General features: G+C 41.7%; 1 protein-coding gene, 1 long non-coding RNA gene and 1 other non-coding gene across 6 annotated transcripts in view; 2 read left to right on the top strand and 1 right to left on the bottom strand.

The window, feature by feature from the left end:
• The first annotated feature begins 7,309 nt into the window (after nucleotides 1–7,309).
• On the top strand, nucleotides 7,310–10,443 carry LOC129619701 (uncharacterized). The gene is made up of 3 exons (XR_008698044.1): nucleotides 7,310–7,380; nucleotides 8,767–8,911; nucleotides 9,050–10,443. It is a non-coding gene; the product is annotated as an uncharacterized LOC129619701 (long non-coding RNA).
• Nucleotides 8,571–8,642, bottom strand: TRNAE-CUC (transfer RNA glutamic acid (anticodon CUC)). Its single transcript has one exon. It is a non-coding gene; the product is annotated as a tRNA-Glu (tRNA).
• Nucleotides 10,444–18,428: 7,985 nt separating the features above from the next.
• NCOA7 (nuclear receptor coactivator 7) overlaps nucleotides 18,429–21,668 on the top strand; it is a 159,054-nt gene continuing 155,814 nt past the window's right edge. For 2 of the 4 annotated variants that reach the window (XM_055534964.1, XM_055534960.1), the window contains exon 1: nucleotides 18,978–19,550. The gene's annotated coding sequence lies outside the window, so the exon portion shown is untranslated. The other 2 variants (XM_055534963.1, XM_055534961.1) reach the window with 2 other exon arrangements.

Here is a 21,668-nt window from a genome sequence, read left to right as displayed (position 1 = left end):
TGGTCATAGCAAACACCCTCTTCCAACAACAGAGGAGAAGACTCTACACATGGACTCTACACATATACCAGATGGTCAATACCGAAATCAGATTGATTATATTCTTTGCAACCAAAGATGGACAATCTCAATACAGTCAGCAAAAACAATACCAGGAGCTGACTGTGGCTCAGATCATGAAATCCTTATTGCCAAATTCAGACTTAAGTTGAATAAAGCACGGAAAACCACTAGACCATTCAGATATGACCTAAATCAAATCCCTTAACAATTATACAGTGGAAATGACAAATAGATTCAAGGCATTAGATCTGATAGAGTGCCTGAAGAACTATGGATGAAGGTTCGTGACATTGTACAAGAGGCAGTGATCAGACCATCCCCAAGAAAAAGAAATGCAAAAAGGCAAAATGGCTGTCTGAGGAGGCCTTACAAATACCTGAGAAAAGAAGAGAAGCTAAAGGCAAAGGAGAAAAGGAAAGATATAAGCATCTGAATGCAGAGTTCCAAAGAATAGCAAGGAGAGATAAGAAAGCCTTCTTCAGTGATCAGTGCAAAAAAATAGAGGAAAACAACAGAATGGGAAAGACTAGAGATCTCTTCAAGAAAATTAGAGATACCAAGGGAACGTTTCATGCAAAGATGGGCTAGATAAAGGACAGATATGGTATGGACCTAACAGAAGCAGAAGATATTAAGAAGAGGTGGCAAGAATACACAGAAGAACTATATAAAAAAGATCTTCACAACCCAGATAACCATGATGGTGTGATCACTCATCTAGAGCCAGACATCCTTGAATGCAAAGTCAAATGGGCCTTAGGAAGCATCACTATGAACAAAGCTAGTGGAGGTGATGGAATTCCAGTTGAGCTATTTCAAATCCTAAAAGATGATGCTGTGAAAGTGTTGCACTCAATATGCCAGCAAATTTGGAAAACTCAGCAGTGGCCACAGGACTGGAAAAGATCAGTTTTCATTCTGATCCCCAAAAAAGGTAATACCAAAGAATGTTCAAACCACCGCACAATTGCACTCACCTCACATGCTAGCAAAGTAGTGCTCAAAATTCTCCAAGCCAGGCTTCAACAGTACGTGAACCATGAACTTCCAGATATTCAAGCTGGATTTAGAAAAGGCAGAGGAGCCAGAGATCAAATTGCCAACATTTGCTGGATCATGGAAAAAGCAAGAGAGTTCCAGAAAAGCATATATTTCTGCTTTATTGACTATGCCAAAGCCTTTGTGTGGATCACAACAAATGGTGGAAAATTCTGAAAGAGATGGGAATACCAGACCACCTGACCTGCCTCTTGAGAAATTTGTATGCAGGTCAGGAAGCAACAGTTAGAACTGGTCATGGAACAACAGACTGGTTCCAAATAGGAAAAGGAGTACGTCAAGGCTGTATATTGTCACCCTGCTTATTTAACTTCTATGCAGAGTACATCATGAGAAACGCTGGGCTGGAAGAAGCACAAGCTGGAATCAAGATTGCTGGGAGAAATAGTAACCTCAGAGATGCAGATGACACCACCCTTATGGCAGAAGGCGAAGAAGAACTGAAGAGCCTCTTGATGAAAGTGAAAGAGGAGAGTGAAAAAATTGGCTTTACACTCAAAATTCAGAAAACTAAGATCATGGCATCTGGTCCCATCACTTCATGGCAAATAAATGGGGAAACAATGGAAACAGTGACAGACTTTATTTTGGGGGGCTCCAAAATGACTGCAGATGGTGAGTGAAGCCTTAAAATTAAAAGACACTTGCTCCTTGGAAGAAAAACTATGACCAACCTAGAGAGCATATTATGAAGCAGAGACATTACTTTGTCAACAAAGGTCCATCTAGTCAAAGCTATGGTTTTTCCAGTAGTCATGTATGGATATGAGAGTTGGACTATAAAGAAAGCTGAGTGCCGAAGTTCAAAAAGTTCAAAAAGCTGATGCTTTTGAACTGTAGTGTTGCTGATGACTCTTGAGAGTCCCTTGGACAGCAAGAGATCCAATCAGTCAGTTTTAAAGGAAATCAGTCCTGAATATACATTGGAAGGACTGATGCTGAAGCTGAAACTCCAGTACTTCGGCCACCTGAGGCGAAGAAGCGATTCATTGGAAAAGACCCTGATGCTGGTTAAGGTGAAAGGCAGGAGGAAAAGTGGATGACAGAGGATGAGATGGTTGGATTGCATTACCTACTCAATGGACGTGAGTTTGAGTAGGCTCTGGGGGTTGTTGATGGACAGGGAAGCCTTGCGTGCTGCAGTTCATGGGGTCGCAAAGAGTCGGACACGACTGAGCAACTGAACTGAACTGATGACATAGAGCCTGTCCTCATGAAGCGCCTGACTTTCTATCACTTCATTGCCTTCAGGGATCTAACTAATTATCAAGACCAAGAAAACAACAATAATTTGAAGCACAATTCTGTGATTATCACTTTAGTAGACAGAAGAAGTATGTTTTATGAACTCTGATTTCAAGGAATTTACAAAGTCATAACTTACACAGAACAAAAGCAAATTATTGGAAGTACTATATATTATTGTTATATATTATAAAAATTGAGAGAATGTAATGAGCAGAAAAAATAATTGATCAAGTGTGTCCATAGTTGAAACAAATTGCTTTCATTTTATGTAACTAATGTAAAAACATTTTTTTCTATAGCCTACTCATTAAAGGAGGAAAATGAAAAAAAAAGAACCATTTTTATTTAAGTCAATAATAGTGATCTTCATGGAGATGTGGCAAAGATTAGTTTTAATTAAATAAAAATTAAACTGAAGAAAAAAGCACTTTCACAAATCAACATGTTTATTCAAAAACTCAAGTATGCTGTGTTTTCTATTAAACTTATTTCTTGATAAGATTTCCCCAAGTTTTTAGGGAATTTGGTAGCTTCCAGTAAGCAGCTGCTGGGGTTGACTCTAACTAAAGTTGTAATATGTAGAGTTCAATTATACATTTGAAAGAGAACCTTAAATGTCAAACACTTTCTTTTTCTTTCTATGGAACACCCCCCATGAACCACCCGATTTGTAAAGACTGCTCTAAAGAACACTCCATAGTATGACCAGAAAATCGGTTGTCACTAGAGAATCTTAAAGAATACATGACTTAGGCTGGGCAAATCCAGGTTGGAATCCTGGTTGCCTGACATAATTGTGGATTTTAAGTTACAAACTTTCTAAATTTCCTAAACTACAAACCAAGGATAATTATAAGAATTGATTCTAATGTTGTGGATAAAGTGCTTAGTTCAGCGTTCAAAACCATAACTTACACAAAATAATAGCAAATTATTAAATGCACTATTGTGTTAAATATGTCATATAAATTCATAGAAATAATTTAGAAATCATCTGAAAGAACCCAGTAGCGATAGCCATTATTCAGGACAACTCAGTTGAATTCTTTTTCTACTTTCTGCTCTCAGTGGAAATATAAAGGTGTGATTGATAAAAAAAAAAACCGTATTATAAGGGGTTAGGTTTTAAGTGAAGACCCTGCAACCTACTTCTTGGCTCAACTGATTAATTAATTCATTTACCACCAACCATATGTCAGGCACTGTACTAGATGCTGTTGGAAGTCCCCCAGCCCTGCCCCGCACCCTTGGTTACTTTCAGACATCCTTATAATTTTAGAATTTGTCAGCCCGAGCCAAAGTCCATCTTTGGGTGAATGATGATTATTTAAAGAAAGCAATTTGACAGAAATACATCGTTTGGTATACAGCAAATAACCCTTGCTATAGTTTGTGCACATTAACTAATTTATATTCCTTTACCCTTAAGAAACCTCTTCATATGTGGAGTATTTCTGCAGACAGTCCTTCAGCTTTTCCCCACTCTTCAAAAAGCAAGAAATGGAGTAAACCATCTCTGCAAAGCAGCAATGTTGTGCTCTGTGTAGATTGTGTGTTTTTTATTTTTTAATTGGTGGAAAATTGCTTTACAATGTTGTGTTGATTTCTGGCATATTACAGTGTGAATCAGTCATAATTATATATGTATCCCCTTCCTCCTGAGCCTCCCTTCCCTCCCTACATCCCATCCCTCAAGTTCATCACAGAGCACCAAGCATGCTCCTTGTATTAATACGGCAACTTTCCACTATTTTACACCTGGCAGTATATATATGTCGATACTACTTTCTCAATTCTCGCCACCCTCACCTTCCCCTGCTGTGTCCACAAGTCTTTTCTCTACTAGGTTCATCAGTATCATTTTTCCAGATCCATATATATGTGTTAATATCTGATACTTGTTTTACTCTTTCTGACTTACTTCACTCTGTATACGAGGCTTCAGGTTCATCCACCTCACTACAACTGACTGAAATTTTTTTCCTTTTTATGGCTGAGTAATACTCCATTGTATATAAGTACCATATCTTCTTTATCCATTCATCTGTAAGTGAACATCTAGGCTGCTTCCATATCCTGGCAATTGCAAATATGTGATATTTTTGTGTATAAATCACAATATCATGTATAAAAACTGACAAAAATAGCAATAAAATAGATAAAATGCAATTAAAATGATTCTAACCATAATCAAAGAAAATAAAATTCCATTAAAAAATAAACCAAGCAAGAGAAATGTGCTGTTGCTATCAGTGACTACCCTACAATCTCCAGGGTCTTTCTTCTTTGACTTCCTTGATCCTAACTTATCCTGACTCTGCTCCTTCAGACTTTCCTCCTTTATTCTCCCCTAGCTAGTCCTGCGAACCTCAGCTCTTCTTTTTTGCTGCATTCAGTCTCTTGGTGTGCATCTCCATTCTTGAGTGTTCCGTTCTCACTTCAAAGCTGAGTCTCCTCTGAATCTATCATTAGTCAAAAAAATGTCAACCTACGTTCAGGACAGCTTCACTTGAAGACTTCTCTTTAGTCCAAACCCAAAGGCAACTTGAGTTCCTGCTGTGCCTCGATCGGAATTAGCACCCTTTCATAGGCCATATCAAAACCTTAGTCACTTTCTCCTTTGATTCCTACTCAACTGTGTTAGACAGTCTTATTGCCCTTTCTTATCTGTGCCTAGATCAGTGACTGACACGGAATGAAAATTCTATAAGTGCCTGCTAAACCAGTGAATGAATGGATGACAACAACTCTGTGAAGCATGCATGGGAGCTAGTAGCAACTCCGTTGTGCAGGTCAAGATCCAGAGGCTCAGAGAAGCTGAGTCACTCTCCCAAGGTAGAGTGAGTGAGTGAGTGAGTGAAGTCGCTCAGTCGTGTCCAACTCTTTGCAACCCCATGGGCTGTAGCCCACCAGGTTCCTCCGTCCATGGAATTTTCCAGACAAGAATACTGGAGTGGGTTGCCATTTCCTTCTCCAGGGGATCATCCGGACCCAGATATCGAACCTGGGTCTCCTGCATTGCAGGGATGCTTTACCATCTGAGCCACCAGGGAATAATCAAGATAACTCAGCTGCTATTGACAGACAAGATTAATTCAGTCTCTGGCTCCTGAACAAGAGTGTTTTCTGTGCTTTCCTAAGACGTCCCTGTCTTCTCGGTATTTGCTCTTCTGATAGGTTTGCTGTCTCTTTCTAACACTAGTTCAGACCTTCAGCATGTAGTGCATGTGTGTGCTAGTCGCTTCAGTCGTGTCCGACTCTTTGCGACCCTATGGACTGTAGCCCACCAGCTTCCTCTGTCCATGGGATTCTCCAGACAAGAATAACGGAGTGGATTGCCCCGCCCTTCTCCAAAGGATCTTCCCAACCCAGGGATCGAATTTGTGTCTCTTAGTTTCCACATTGCCAGGCAGGTTCTTTACGACTCGTGTCACCTGGAAAGCCCCATTTAAAGCTATGGCCTCCTAGATAGACTTACTTCCTGTGGTCTGGCTTCCATTGGTCTATGCAGCACCCAAAAGCCATGTCTCACCACCCGTCTTTGCTTAATTTCCTTGATAATTCTCCTTGATGTTTCCAACCTTTCTGCAATATCCTATTCTCTTCATTGCTACTTCCTTCTTAAATTTCTCTGATCTGCTTATAAACTCTTACTGCCCCTTTGGTGTTTCCTTCATAGTTATTCTACTTCTTCCCATTCTCCTATAATATATTTTCACTTGGTTCATTCCTTGGTCTTCTGTCCTTTTTATAGATTCTCTTTTTGAAAGAGAGCCCACATCTTCTCTAACTTCTAAGCTGCTGCTGCTGCTAAGTCGCTTCAGTCGTGTCCGACTCTGTGCGACCCCATAGACGGCAGCCCACCAGGCTTCCCCATCCCTGGGATTCTCCACGCAAGAACACTGGAGTGGGTTGCCATTTCCTTCTCCAATGCATGAAAGTGAAAAGTGAAAGTGAAGTCGCTCAGTCGTGTCCAACTCTAGCGACCCCATGGACTGCAGCCTACCAGGCTCCTCCGTCCATGGGATTTTCTAGGCAAAGGTACTGGAGTGGGGTGCCATTGCCTTCTCCAAACTTCTAAGCTAATAGCTCCAAAATCCCTTACCTTCCTAAGTGCCATCCTGTTTTTCCAACCACCATTTAGCTGTGCTGCCTCTATTGGGATCAAACTGGACTTCTCTCCTGAGTCTGTTTCCCCACCTCAACCTCCTAATCACATTTCAGGCCACTCCAACTTTATTAACCACACAGAACACAACTTCCAGAGCCATTACTGCTTCTTCCCTATTATTCTTAAGCTTTTCTGTCCTATCAAATACCTAGGCTTGTTGCATTTCCTTTGTGACTCTGTAGTTTGTCTTCAGGTCCTCCATAATGTGGTTACACTAACCTGCCTGACCTGGACCTGTACTGTTCCCTGGCACAGGTGCCCTGCGATGGCCAGCCTGGTGCAGCCACCCTTGGTGTAGATGCCAGGCTTTGGAGCTCCTAAGGTTAAACGCTCCCTTTCTCAGGCTTTCCAGATCCTCTAGGTTATTTGGTTAACCAGTGTTCAGTTCTGTTTTCATTGTCGTATCCACTTCCTTCTCCTTTTCCTCACCACGTACTTCAATTATTTGAAGTACCTTTGTTGTTGTTTAGTCACTAAGTCCTGTCCCACTCTTTTGCGACCCCATGAACTATAGTCCGCCAGGCTCCTCTATCCATGAGATTTCCCAGGCAAGAATACTGGAGTGTGTTGCCATTTCCTTGTCCAGGCAATCTTCCCTGCCCGGGGGGTGGAACCTGTGTCTTCTGCATTGGAAGCTGGGTTCTTCACCACTGAGCCACACCACATAGCAAACTGTTGAGAAACAGTGCCTTTTTTGTTGTTGTTGTTAATGGCAACAATAATAACAAATATATTTGTGTCTTAAATCCTTCATGAAACACTCCTTAAAGCCGCCTGCTTTTTCCAACCCCTGGGCCAAACATTTTCGTCTTCCAAACCAGTCTCAGCACAGATTAAAGGTAAGTAAGACAAAGCTATGAAACTCCAGTACTTTGGCCATCTCATGCGAAGAGTTGACTCATTGGAAAAGACTCTGATGCTGGGAGGGATTGGGGGCAGGAGGAGAAGGGGACGACAGAGGATGAGATGGCTGGATGGCATCCCTGACTCGATGGACGTGAGTTTGGGTAATCTCCGAGAGTTGGTGATGGACAGGGAGGCCTGGTGTGCTGCGATTCATGGGGTCGCAAAGAGTCAGACACGACTGAGCGACTGAACTGAACTGGACTGAAGACAAAGCCATAGGAGCTGTAATCAAGCTCTTAGTTTATGTCTATGCTACTGTGAAATTTCAGGCTTAACATGAAATGGTTAAAAAAACACAGTAGCTTAAAAAATAGCAAAGGTTAGAATGATTTTGAAATTTCTAGATTAAAAAAATGTAATGTCTATATATTAATAGCACCATTTTATCTTCTTTTTGATGCCAATGTTTCCATATTTTCTTTTGAGGAGCCCCAAGAGTCTTTCTTTGCCTATATGAGAAATCTATAGGGAACTGACACACTGGAGGCAAGAAATTTGTCATATTTGTGTGAATGTCTTTGAGAAAAGTTAAAATAAAACAGGTAAAATAATTAACCATAATGGTTAGGTAGAAGAGTGGTAAGAGGAAATATAAAACAATTACTTGGTAATTAACCAACAACATCCCTCAAAAAAGATCTTAAAGGAGAACAGGATAAGAACAGTTCAACTATATGCAATCTACAAAACACATAATCCAAATATATGAAACGTGACTCTTAGTATGATGTATAACAGAGAGAATCCCTCCTAAAATTATTTTCCTCCTCTTCTTAGTCAAAGGAAACTCCAAATGAACAAGGCTCAATAAATTAGTGTTTTGTATACACATCCAAATTATCTTCCAAAGCTGGAAAATGCAATTTTATAAGTGGCTTAAGTTGTCTTTAGAGTATTTTAGAATCAGAGATCACTTTGTTGTTTGATTGCGATTATCTGCTAAAAGGTATGGTGTATTTTAAGTCTTAGGCTTAGTAATATTAAAAAAGAAACGGATTCAATTTTTATAGTGGAAAAAAAATCGGTAACAACTATAGTGGGAGAGAAATCAGTAACTCGAAACAGCAATAACGGGGGGAAAAAAAAAATTCAGTAACTCGACTGCAAATAAGAAAACGCGTATTTCCCTGACCGGGAATCGAACCCGGGCCGCGGCGGTGAGAGCGCCGAATCCTAACCACTAGACCACCAGGGAACCTGAGTTGGTTTTCACTCTGGGCGTATTTGGTTCTTTAAAAGTCTCTACGTAAACTGGACCAATGGCGGGAAAGATTGTTGATTTTAAACCCTGCCTACTTCTTTCTCGTTTCGGATTTCAGATTCTGAAACTCCGGCAAACTCTCAGCGCTCTTAGGCTAGCTCCGCGACGGCTCCCAAGGCTGGAGACTCCAAATCGAATCCTCTTCGGACTGCCACGCTGCAAAAGACGTCCTGTCCTGGGATTGTATTCCAATTACGTGACGTGTAAATATCTATACCTGGACAATGTTAAAAGAACTGTCCAGAACCTTGTATTTGCTTTATTATTTTCGAAGTCATTTAGCTCCTCCTTCTAAATCTAATCTCTTTTGGTATATGTCTTTCTGTCTCCTTCTCACGCAGTTGTTAAAATCCCACTACATTTTTTACGAAATGGAACGTTTGATTGCCGCGGGCGGAGAGCGTTTGCCGGTATAGAGCTCGGTGCGACCCTGCACACGACCTTGGCACAGAGCACATGCGGGGTAAACGTGGACGATGAAGGGCTTCGTGGCCTTTTAGGACGCGACTGTGTTATTTATTGGGGAGTCAGATTAACGAAGCTAGGGCGGCTGCGGTTGTCTTGCTTAGTGAAGAACCCGGGCCTGTACACTCGGGTCCAAGTAAACCGTTTTGCACTGTGCTTCCATTGCCTCCTATTTTTCAAACTGTTATTATCTGGGCAGTTGCTTCACTTCTTGTTATGTCGAGAAAAGGCCAGGGAATGATGCAATTACCAAAAGAATCAAGAAACCTTCCAGCCCAGCCTCAGTTCAGAATCCCTCATGAAATAGGAGCAGAAGGCCAATCGCATGTAACTCAGCTTTGAAAGTGCCAACCGTTCAGTTGGACTGATGTAACCCTAGAGACCCCGCTCCGCTGCAAGATGGAAGGAGGCTTAAGTAAAACAGATATAAATTTGTAATGAACTTGCTCGCAACATCCGGCGCCGCTGTGAATTACAGCCTTCGTCCATCACCGTAGACTTCAGGATTTGTTCTTGTTTTCAGCAATTCAGAAATGGAGTTTACATTCTTGATAAAATTTGTCAAAAATTATTTAATAATACGCAAACAGGAAGATTAAAATGACTTAATAAATAAAGATGGAAGCATCACCAGAAGAAATTTCTAAACGTAATCACTATATTTTAGATGGGACCCACACTCCTTTCCTGTATCAAGGAATTTTTCAGAAATCGGGCGCTGTAGGTGGAGCCCTTAGTCTCAATTGGGGATTTTCAGAGCTTACAATGTTAAGTATCTGGTTTTGGATAAAAAGATAAAGCAGATATTACTTTTAGAATAATTTTAAGTTGTAATAGGTTTGGTGACAATATTGTACAAAGCAGTAGAAAGAGTACAAGAAACATCATCCCTCTTTCATCTTGTAATCACTCCACGTTTTCTGTCCAGAGCTGACCATTGTTAACAGTTTCTTCTGTATCCTCCTGGAAATCGTCTGTGCTATTTTAAATTGTTTTTATTTTCGATTTCCTAGAAATATCTATTTCTTTTTCCTCAAACTTTTTATCTTGAAACATTCCAAACTTACAGAAAATTGCAAGTATAGAACAATGAACACACATATATCCCTTCATCCATCTTGTGCTAATTTAGTGGTACCAGCATCCACTGTGTGACTTGTGCACTGAAATGTGACCAGTAAGAGTTGAGGTGTTCTATAGTTGTTGAATGAATACTGGATTTTTAAGCCTTTGTATGGAAAAAAATGTAAACACTCATTAATAGTTGAGTACATTTTAAATGCTAATTGAATATATGAATTAAAATATTATTAAAACTTAAATTATTAATATTAATTTCTCTTTATTTTTTGTTTTTAATGTAGCTGATGGAATATTTAAAATTATACTTATAGCTTGCATTATATTCTAATTTATAGTACTAATCTAGATTCAACAGTTGTCAACATTTTGCCCAAGAAAGCAATGGCACCCCACTCCAGGACTCTTGCCTGGAAAATCCCATGGACGGAGGAGCCTGGTGGGCTGCAGTCCATGGGGTCGCTCAGAGTCAGGCATGACTGAGTGACTTCACTTTCCCTTTTCCCTTTCATGCATTGGAGAAAGAAATGGCAACCCACTCCAGTGTTCTTGCCTGGAGAATCCCAGGGACGGGGAAGCCTGGTGGGCTGCTGTCTATGGGGTCGCACAGAGTCAGACACGACTGAAGCGACTTAGCAGCAGCAGCAATATTTTGTCATGTTTACTTTCTGTTGATCTTTTTTCTGAACCATTTGAGGGTAGTTGCAGACACCGTGATACTTTACTTTGAAATACTATACCTAAGAACAAGCAATACACTTATCACACTTGGGGAATTTGAATTTTATACAATACTATTTATTATACAGTTCATAGTGAAATCTTCCAATTATCTGACACCTTTTATATTTTTTTGTTTTTATCCAGGATCCACTCAAGGACTATACTTTGTATTTGTCTTGTTTCTGTAGTCTTCTTCCTTTAATCTGAAACAATTTCCCAATTTTTTTTTTTTTACAGCACTGAATGCTGCTACTAAGTCACTTCAGTCGTGTCCGACTCCGTTCAACCCCATAGACGGCAGCCCACCAGGCTCCCCCGTCCCTGGGATTCTCCAGGCAAGAACACTGGAGTGGGTTGCCATTTCCTTCTCCAATGCATGAAAGTGAAAAGTGAAAGTGAAGTCTCTCAGTCATGTCCAACTGTTAGCGACCCCATGGACTGCAGCCTACCAGGCTCCTCTGTCCATGGGATTTGCCAGGCAAGAGTACTGGAGTGGGGTGCCATCGACAGCACTGAATAGTGGAGGACAATTGCTTCAGAAAGTCCTTCAGTTTAGACAAGTATTTCTTTTGTCAGGCAACTACCTTAAGTGATGTGTTATTCTCAGTACGTTACATCATAATTCAAATAATGCTGATGTGTTATCTCTAATGGTAATTGTGGTAGGCAGGATAATGAACCCCACGGAGATGTCCCTGTCCTAAGCTCCAGAACACATGGATATTACTTCATGTAACAGTAGGAATTTTGCAGGTGTGATTAAATTAAGGAATTTGGGAGAGAGGAGATTATTCTGGATTTTACCTGGGTGGGCCCAGAGTCATGACAGGGGTCCTTTTAAATCCAGAAGGACTTTTAAATTCCAGGGATGTGATCCCAAGAAGACTCAACCAGACTTTTCTGGCTTTGAAAGTGGAGGAAGAGGTCCATGAGCTAAGGAATGCAAGGGGCCTCTAGAAGCTGAAGAAGGCAAGGGAAAGGTTCTCCCCCAGAGCTTCCGGAAAGAAAACAGCTTTGCCAACAAACACCTGGATTTTAGCCTAGTGAGACCCATGTCAGAATTCCAGACTCCAGAACCGTAAGATAATAAATTTGTGGTGTTGTAAGCCAGGAAGTTTGTGGTGATTTTTTTCATAGCACCAGTAGGAAACAAACACAGTAGTAAGCTGGATCATTTGGTGAAAGTATGTGCTGTATTTCTCCATTGTAAAGTTACCCTTTACACTTGTAAAAAAAAAAAAAAAAAGCAAACATCACCCATGGGAGTAATACTTTGAAAATGTATGAATTTTCTCTTCCCCTGCAAAATCTCACCCAATGGCTTTAGCATCCACTGATGATCCTTGCATGAATCAGTTACTACCGTGGTGACTGCAAAACGGTGTTATTTTATCATTCTTATGTAAAGAACTTCGCTTTCTGTCCTCCGTTATTTATAAAATAAGTTTGGACTCACATTCTTTTTTTTATTTTTGTGTTTTTAGTCAATGTGTTATAATCTACTGCTGTCGTTATGCACTTAATAATTAAATTGTCCCAAATATGGCCACAATGAGTCCCTTTAAGCTTTCTCCTGTATTCTTTCAACATGTTCCTGTAAATTTCTTAGCATTTATTTGCTTTCTGATGTAAGGTAGTCCAGGCACACCCAATACTTTGTAAATAATTTGGAATATTAACATCTTTAATGCTTATATCTTTTTAAATTTCCTTGTTTAAATTGTTACATAAGAATGGGCATCCTCCACATACTTTTCTGTAACCTTTTTATTAATTTCTTTTGAAAGGTGTCCATTCTTTACATAGTTTTTTGATTATTTTATTAACTGAATTGTATTCCATTGTATAGATATTTTATCAAAGCAGTTTTATATCATTGGCCATTTAGATTATTTTCAATTTTTGCTGTTAAAGTACTACGGCAAATAACCTTGGCCTGACATAATTTGGCATTTATTTTTTATTGATTAATTGACCCACAAATGACTTACCTTATAGAGTGCCAATTTCTAGCTGGAAAATGTTATATATTGGAAAAAAAATCATGGTATCCAGCTCAAATTCAGTTCTAGTTATAATTTATGGATAACTCAGTTTTTCCCTTTGATTTCAAACTGATTCAGCTATTCTTTTTCTGTTCATTAATTTGTTGATTTGCTGAACAAATATTTACTGATGGTCTAATATATGTTAGTCACTGTGTTAGGCACAGGATGCCTGATCTTGAAGTTTAGTCTGTCAGGGTTCAAGTAAACAAGCAATTACAGTTAGTAGAGTAGTGGGTAATATTGATAAAAGAAGCATTTGACTGTACTTCAATTTAATAAGTTCATTTAATAGATCATCAATGTACCATTTATCACACATATTTTGCTGATAGGAATGTAAAATGGTACAACCACTTTGGAAAATAGCTTGGCAGTTTCTTGTAAAACTAAGTATGCACATAATATAATGACCCAGTCAGTTGTACCCTTAGGCACTTACACCAGAAAAGTGAAACCTTATGTTCACATAAAATCTGCACACAAGTGTTTATAGCAGCTTTGTTCATAATAACCTAAAACTGGAAGCAACTGAAACATCCTTCAGTGGATGAATGGTTAAACTGTGGTACACCCACACAGTGAAATATTTATTTAAAAAAAGAAAAACTATTGATACCTGTAACAACTTGGATAGATCTCAAGGGAATTATGCTGAATGGTGGAAAAAAAAAAAGAATATAAAAGGTTATATACTATAGATTCCATTTATATATCATTTTTTTGAAAGTATATAGATGGGAACAGATTAGTGATTTACAGGAATTAGATGTGGTGGGAAGATGGAGGTGATGGTAAAGGGCAGGTGTGGTACCTTTGTGGGAATGATAGACTGGTCCTATATCTTATTGTGTGGTAGAAGGATCTGTACCGATGATAAAATTGTATAGAAATCACACACACATACATAAACACACAGAGGCAATGAGCTCTAAAGATTAAACCAGCACCATTTTCTGGTTTTCATAGAGTACTGTAGTTACACAAGATGTTATCTTTGGGGGATAAATAGGGGAAAACCCGGGCCTTCCCTGTACATTTTTTGCAACTTTTTATGAATCTCTAATTATTTCCTTTGAAAAACTCCCTTTTCAGCTTGAAAAAAGTGAAAGTGTTAGTTGCTTAGTCGTGGCTGACTCTTTATGACCCCATGGACTAGAGCCTGCCAGGCTCCTCTTTGTCCAAGGAATTCTCCAGGCAAGAATACTAGGGTGGGTGGCCATTCCATTCTCCAGGGTATCTTCCCAATGCAGGGATGGAACCCGGGTCTCCTGCATTGCAGGAAGATTCTTTAGCATCTGAGCCACCAGGGAAGTCCCCTTTTTAGCTTACCGCACTGTAAATTTCTTTGACTCAAATAATTTCAAACAACAATCACCACTTAACATCACTTTGAGTTTAGGGATTCATTTCAGAATTTTAAATTATATCTTAAATAATTATCTTAGCATTATGTTATTTAAATTAGTTTTTCAGAAATTAAACTGAAAAATGAATTCTTATATTTGGGTTTATTCTAAATAATCAGCCATACGTTCTGCTCGCTAACAGGCACCCAGACAGCAATTCATTGCTATATATGTCAGTATTTCTTTCTCAGTGTGCTCTGGCAGGCTCTTCCTCTTTTAAAATGACAAGAAAATTTCCCCCTCCTCTTTAGACACGATTTCTACCTCCTCTTTATAACAGGCTGCGAAAAGCCCTGAACCTAGGTGGACCCACAAAAGAAGCTGTTTGCATTCTCCTCAAAACTCAAGATAGTTATCTATAATATTCTGGACCAATGACCCCAGTTGTGAAAAAGACCCTCTGCCTTCAACACTGTTAAACAGTGAACTCTAATCTGCATCTTTAGGCGCAAGTTAACTTTCCAACAGACCTCCCAGAGGTAGTATTTCCCTCCTATGGAACTCCTGTGTCTCAACCAGCCTAAGGCAGATGTGTGAAAGCAGATATGTTTTTCTCTTTGTGCTAGAAAAAGCAGGATTGGTTTTACCACTAGAGAATGAACTGTCTTAGTGCTGGTAGATTAAATTTACTACCCAGTAAAAAAATCCCCTCAACTCCTTTCCAGAGAATACTCCCAAAGAAGTTTCAGGTCTTTGTGTGGTTGTGAGCTCATTCCTTACCAGGGGGGTTTTCATTTTGACAAAGGCTGCAGCAGTATTTGCCTCTGTTTCTGGAATTCCCGTTTCATGAGAGGTTACTAGTATTGTGGTTAGAAGCAGATGCACTGGTCATACTTCATTACAAAACTATTCTTGGATAGCTATGTAAGAAAAATACAGAACACATTTGCAGTAATGGTTGCTATTATTTGCTGATGTTCCCTTAGCTGTGGAATTCCTACTCACTCCTCTGAAAAGTCCCTTGGGAGAACACCTGATGCCTGAACTCCGGGATAGGGGTCCCACTATCCCATTCCTACCCTGAGGGGTAAAAAAGAGGCTGGCAAGCAACTCTTTTCTTCCTTTAAGGGCTGAAAAAAATCTCTGCTTCTATTTGCTCCAAAGTCTCATCATACAGGGTTCTTTACCCCAGGAAAAACGACATGACAGTTCTACCTAAATTGTTCTAGAATGGCCTCTACCCTGCAATAGAGATGGGAAAGTCTGTTTTCATATTTAATCGAGGCCCTCAAAGACATAAAATCAGTGTTGCCTTATAATTTCTCATCATCTCAGTGTTTACCAAGCACTTTCTATTACCCAAGTACAGTGAGGAGTGCTAAGGGTATAATTTAAAAAAAAACAAACAACAAAAACTTCTTATAATAATGTATATTGCTGTAAAAATACCTTTCTTGGAAGTCATGTTCCAGAATTTAGTCTAAACATCATTCATGGATTATCTCATGTAATTCCTATTGTTTTTGCTGTTGTTTAGTTGCTAAATTGTGTCCGACTCTGGACTGTGAGGAGATCCAACCAGTCAATCTTAAAGGAAATCAGTCCTGAATATTCATTGGAAGGATTGATGCTGAAGCTGAAACTCCAATACTTTGGCCACCTGATTCGAAGAACTGACTCATTGGGAAAGACCCTGATGCTGGGAAAGATTGAAGGTGGGAGGAGAAGGGGTGACAGAGGATGGTTGGATGGTATCACTGACACAATGGACATGAGTTTGAGTAAGCTCCGGGAGTTGGTGATGGACAGGGAGGCCTGGCGTGCCGCCGTCCATGGGATCTTAAAGAGTCAGACACAACTGAGTGACTGAACTTGTGACTCAGTGGACTGTAGCCTGTCAGGTTCTTTTGTCCATGAGATTTGCCAGGCAAGAATACTGGAGTGGGTTGCCATTTCCTTCTGCAGGGTGTTTTTCTGACCCAGGGACTGAACCTGCTTCTCCTGCACTGATAGGCGGATTCTTTACCACTGAGCAACCTGGGAAGCCCTTAATCCCTGTGTGTGCTGTGCTGTGCTTAGAAGCTCAGTTGTTTCCCACTCTTTGTGACTCCATGGACTGTAGCTCGCCAGGGTCCTCTGTCCAAAGGGATTCTCCAGGCAAGAACACTGGAGTGGGTTGCCATGCCCTCCTCCAGCAGATCTTCCCAACCCAGGGATCAAACCCAAGTTTCCCACATTGCAGGTGGATTCTTTACCATCTGAGCCACCAGGGAAGCCCTATATCAATCCTGATATTTGTTACTATTATCATCTGCCTTTTACAGATAACAGCAACAGAGGTTAAATTATTTACCCAAGTTCAGCATGTGATGGAGCTGAAGTCTGAAGCCAGAGCCTGAACTCTTAGAGATTACCCTGTTAAGAAGTACACATTCTACTGAGGTTTGATTTGTACTGTACTAAGATTTCCCAAAGAAGTTTATATACTATATCTTTTATCTCAATTAAAATTTCACTTTCTATTTAGAGCAGTGCTGTCCAAAAGGATTTCTTGAAATAACGGAAATTTCTATTCTCTGCTGTCCAATGAGTCTTCTCTAGCCGTGCGTAGCTCTTTAGCACTTGAAATGTGGCTAGTGGAATGAAAAACTACATTTTAAATTTAGTTTAAATTTAAATAGGCACATGTGGCTAGTGGGAACTGTATGAGACAGCACAGACCTACAGCGTAAGGAAATGGTTTATTTCTTTGGATTTCTCTGTAAAGACAAGGCTTAGGCAAATCAGTAAACGTTGAGTAAATGAAAAAACAATAGTTAAGGGGGAATTTTCTTCCTCTTTAAACTGAAGGGCAGAAGTCTTTATTCTACTGAAACTTTCACTGTAATGAAATGTTATAATAAACAGGTGATATAGCCTGTAGTTCTAGAGCAGTTCATGAAGATAGTAAAGAGGATCCTTAAATTAGAAGCAATGTTTTTGAAAGGCAGAGAAACATTTTATAATTGATGGTTAGTACTTCTAAAATATGTTTGTCTAATAAAAAAAGATTGCTGTTTTTTTCTTGACAAAATCTGGGGTCCATAGAGAGAAAAACAAAAGGGGACTCTTGGTGGAAGGTTGGAAACAGTCCAGAATTGCAACTCAAGGGACATTTCCTGCACAAACTACAATCTAAAGCAGACCTCTTAACAAATGTTGTTAAGAGTAAGCAACTGCCAAACCTCACTGGGTGACTTCATTCTTTCACTTATTCATCACATATATACATATGTTAAGTCAAGTTGTTCTGAATATGGGGCAAAATATCATGAATAATAATAGGTACTTTTGAAAATAAAATGGGGCTCTCGATCAAATCAGTCTCTGGATGTAACCGAGGCTTGTGGCCTGTGTTTCCTGACTCATACACAACGCAGGTCCTACCCCGCTGGATGTCTACGTACTTAGAAGAATTCATCTCAAAAGTTTTATCACGATTTTACCACAGCTTGTACTGCTATGGAACGTGTCTTTGCCAGTTTTTACATTAATCTTAGATTTCAAAAACATCAAAGAAGTGTGAGAGCCTCTCAGTTTCTCTGGAGGTCCCAAACCTCTTCCGATTCAATGAAATCAGCTCTTTAAATTGCAGGAGCCTTATTTTCCCTTGGAAATCATTTACAAATAACATAATGCCTAAAGAAAGAAAAAAAGAGGAACATTTCCAATTCCTCACATCCAAAGCAAAAAGATGTAAACCCGAGGTCCAGTTTTATACATGCTCAGTGCAGAATTGGGTAATTATTCCATATTTTGCAAGACAGTATAATGTGACCAGTTGCACTGAAATTCCAAAGCCATCTCTGTGAAATGCTTCGCTTGTCTTTCATGAGAGGCTGTTACAGCATAAGCAGCAACAACAAGCCAGCGGAGGCTGCTATCTCTTGGGCCTGTGTGTTTGGCTTCTGACACACCAGTGTTATCGCACCAGCTGCAGGCTCCACCATTAAGTCTTTTCCTTACGTAAGGGTCAATTTCACGGCCAAATCCTCCTAGTCATCTTGCAGTGCTGGTCATGGGACCTTAGAAGGAACAGGTCCCCAATGGGGATGGGAAGCTCACAGGCACTGGCCCGCAGCTGATGCCAAGCTTCCCAACCCAGGCTCCCTCGGGTCTTTGCCAAGAGTCAGCCTGGAGGGCTCAACTGCTCGGTCCCCACTGCTGCAATGACAGCAATTTGGCAGCACCCCGGATGCTGTGCGGAGGATGGGAGCGGGAGGGGGGAGGACATGGGGGCCCCTCTGCGAAACACAACGCCGGAAAGGACAGAAGGATGAATTTACTGTGACCCGCGGTCCCCGAGCTACAAGGAACCTCAAGGTTTTTATGCTCGAGAGACACGAACTCGAGCTCTGCTCTCAAAGCCGTATTCATACTGAGTGTAGTGGCCAGCAGTAGGGGATTACCCGCCCGGGTTGAGGTAAGAAGACCTTCTTAGGTTCCGCCGCCGGCCGGCCAGCCGCGGGAAGCGCCACGAGCTCGCTCCCGGGAGGCGTCACAAAGGGCCGCGGCCTACGGAGGCCGCGCGCGCAGCTCTCCGGGGCGGAGCCGCCGAGCCGGGGCAGGGGCTGCGCCCGGGCCGCCGAGGCTGCCAGCCGTCGCGGGTGCCCCCAGCCTCCCAGCCCGGAGATCGCCGGGGCGAGGAGGATGCAGCAGCTGCAGCCCAAGCGACCGAGCCAAACCGCCGAGCTCCCCGGCCCCCGTCGCGGCGGAGGGGCGCCGAGCGTGGCGCGGACCGGGCGGAGCTAGAGGCGGGCGTCTGCACCGCGTCGTTCCACCCGCAGCTCCCCGCCTCCGGCCGGGCCCGGCAGCCTGTCGCGGCAGATGTCCTGACTCGCGGGCGTACCCGCAGGGTTGGCTAGGCGCCGCGCGAAGGGGAGAGGCCTGAGGAGTCCCGGCGGCACTGGCCGCCGCGTCCACTAGCACAGGACGCTGGTCCCGCGGGGCGCGCGCCTGGGCGCTCCTCCCCTCTGCCCCAGCTTCGCGTCACCTCGCGGTCCTCCCCCGACCCCTCCTCCCACCCACTCCGGAGGATGCGCTCCCCCGCGCCCAGCGGCAGAGGCCACCGCTCCCAGAAATGCGAGCTCCCGACGCCCTTCTCCGGGACCCGAGGAGCCGGCGCCCCCGCCCTGTAGTAGGTAGGTGGCGAGGCGGGGACCAGCCCTGGCCGCCACCCGCGGCTGATGCTGCCGCTGCGGAGGGGCGGGGGGCCGGGGCCGGGACCCGCGAAACTTGCCTCCCGCCGGAGCTCGGTGCGGCGCTCGGAGGTGTTCTAATGGCGCTGGGCGCAGCAGCCCCACCGTTAACCTGACAGCCTCCTCTTGAGCTCGGGAGGCCGAGCGGTGGCGAAGGAGAGCGTGACCCTTCCCCGTCCAGCCCCTGGGCCCGGAGGGGCCCGCGCTGCTTGCAGGGGCGGGGAGGATGGATTGGTGTGAGGATTAGTGGGGGATGGAGAGAGGGAGCACCGCCGAATTTTCAGCAACTCAGGTGGATAAATGTCACCGTATTTTTTCGGCCTGATGAACAGATGCCTTCCTGTTTTCTCCCAATGTGCAGCCACGCAGAGTTATTCTAGCGGCAGGTAGAAATCACTCAGGATTTTGATGTATTTCGGAGCTAGCTGATTGATACGTGAAATTGACGTCTCAGATTCTTAGTCATTTAGGGCCAGTTGGAGAAGGCCCCTTTAGAAATCAGATATTCAGGAGCTAGATGAGGCTGGGGAATTCTCGTGCTGCCTACTTGGGAGCGAGCCTTCAGCTTTCATGAAGAGATGTGTTTGGGAGCATGGCAAGTTTGATACAGGTGTAGGGAGTTTAGAATCTGCTGGAAAGATGCTCGGAGTCGGCCAGCAGAGGCAGCCTTGGGCGCAGCCTAGCTTCCAGCTAGATGTTAATAAGGTTTGTACTTTTGAGAAACTGGCTATAAATTGTTTCTTCTCTCCCAAGTGTAAATTTCGTACATCAGAACGAACGATAACCTTTTGGCAAGATTATCTCTCCAAAGGCTATCATTTTTAAATTTCGTATTAAGCAGTAAAGTTTAGAGTCTGGGAAAGTGGATCATTGTACGCTCCGATTTTATTAACGTATTAAGGTTGAGAGCTCCAGGAGGACAGAGACTTCCTCTTGTTCAGTGTCCTAATCCCCTGGTCTGATGCATAATAGGTGCTCATGGGTTATTTGTTGAAATGAGCTGTGTTTCAGGCTTCATCTAAAGACAGTTTAGTTTTAAAACATATTTGTTTACCCTATGGTGGTTGAAGCTTAACTGTATTTTTAAAATTAATTCTTTGCATAAATAGTCAAAATCAGTTATCTCAACATTTAAGTTGAATTTTGACACTGGGACTTCCCCAGTGGCTCAGATGGTAAAGCGTCTGCCTACAACGCGGGAGACCTGGGTTCCATCCCTGGGTTGGGAAAATCTCCTGGAGAAGGAAATGGCAACCCACTCCAGTATTCTTGCCTGGAAAATCCCATGGATGGAGGAACCTGGTAGGCTACAGTCCATGGGGTCGCAAAGAGTCGGACATGACTGAGCAACATTTACTTTTACTTTGACATTTTTAGGACCATATGTTTTCCTTCTTTAATGTGTTGTTAAATAAGGTAATTCTCCCCAAGTGCTAATATAAGTTAATTTTATTTTTAAGCTTGCACATTTTTCTAATGGGTAATCAGACCTATTTTAATTAAACTCTAAAACACAATTAAAAAGTGCAACTTGTGTAAAGGAAATTTCAGGTTACTCCAGGAATAACAGTGATTTGGTTAATAAGTGACATATTAACTTATTTTAGGGTTGAGTTGTTGTGGTTGACCTAATTATAATGTATTTATTACAGGTAAAGGTGAAAATAAAACATTTAGAAGAGTCTGTGATTCCTGAATGATTCAAAATACATGATATAGATACACATTTTCAACAGTATGGGTTTCCCTCAGTATATAAACATATCAGTTTTCAAGTTTGAGAACTAAAGTGGTTGTGAAATCGAGGGTTTGGAAGGTTTGTTTCCTTTCTCCTTTTTAATTTTATGTTATCTTGAAATCATCAAGGATAACTGCATTACATTTCATTTGCTTTATTTTTGCACTATGGTATTTCCAGTTTTGTTTTTGTTTTTCCATTATGTAAGTTTTATGAGTCAGTATTAACCTTTTTTCACTTTGTTTAACAAAAGTATCTGGGAATGATCCAGTCACTTATTATCTTTCCTTTTTCTTCTTTTCCTTTTTTATCATTTTAATACT

This window comes from Bubalus kerabau, chromosome 9 (genome assembly GCF_029407905.1).
Source record: "Bubalus kerabau isolate K-KA32 ecotype Philippines breed swamp buffalo chromosome 9, PCC_UOA_SB_1v2, whole genome shotgun sequence".
Taxonomy (NCBI): Eukaryota; Metazoa; Chordata; class Mammalia; order Artiodactyla; family Bovidae; genus Bubalus; species Bubalus kerabau.
The sequence above is the reverse complement of the archived record's forward strand: the minus strand, read 5'-3'. Positions and strand labels throughout refer to the sequence as shown.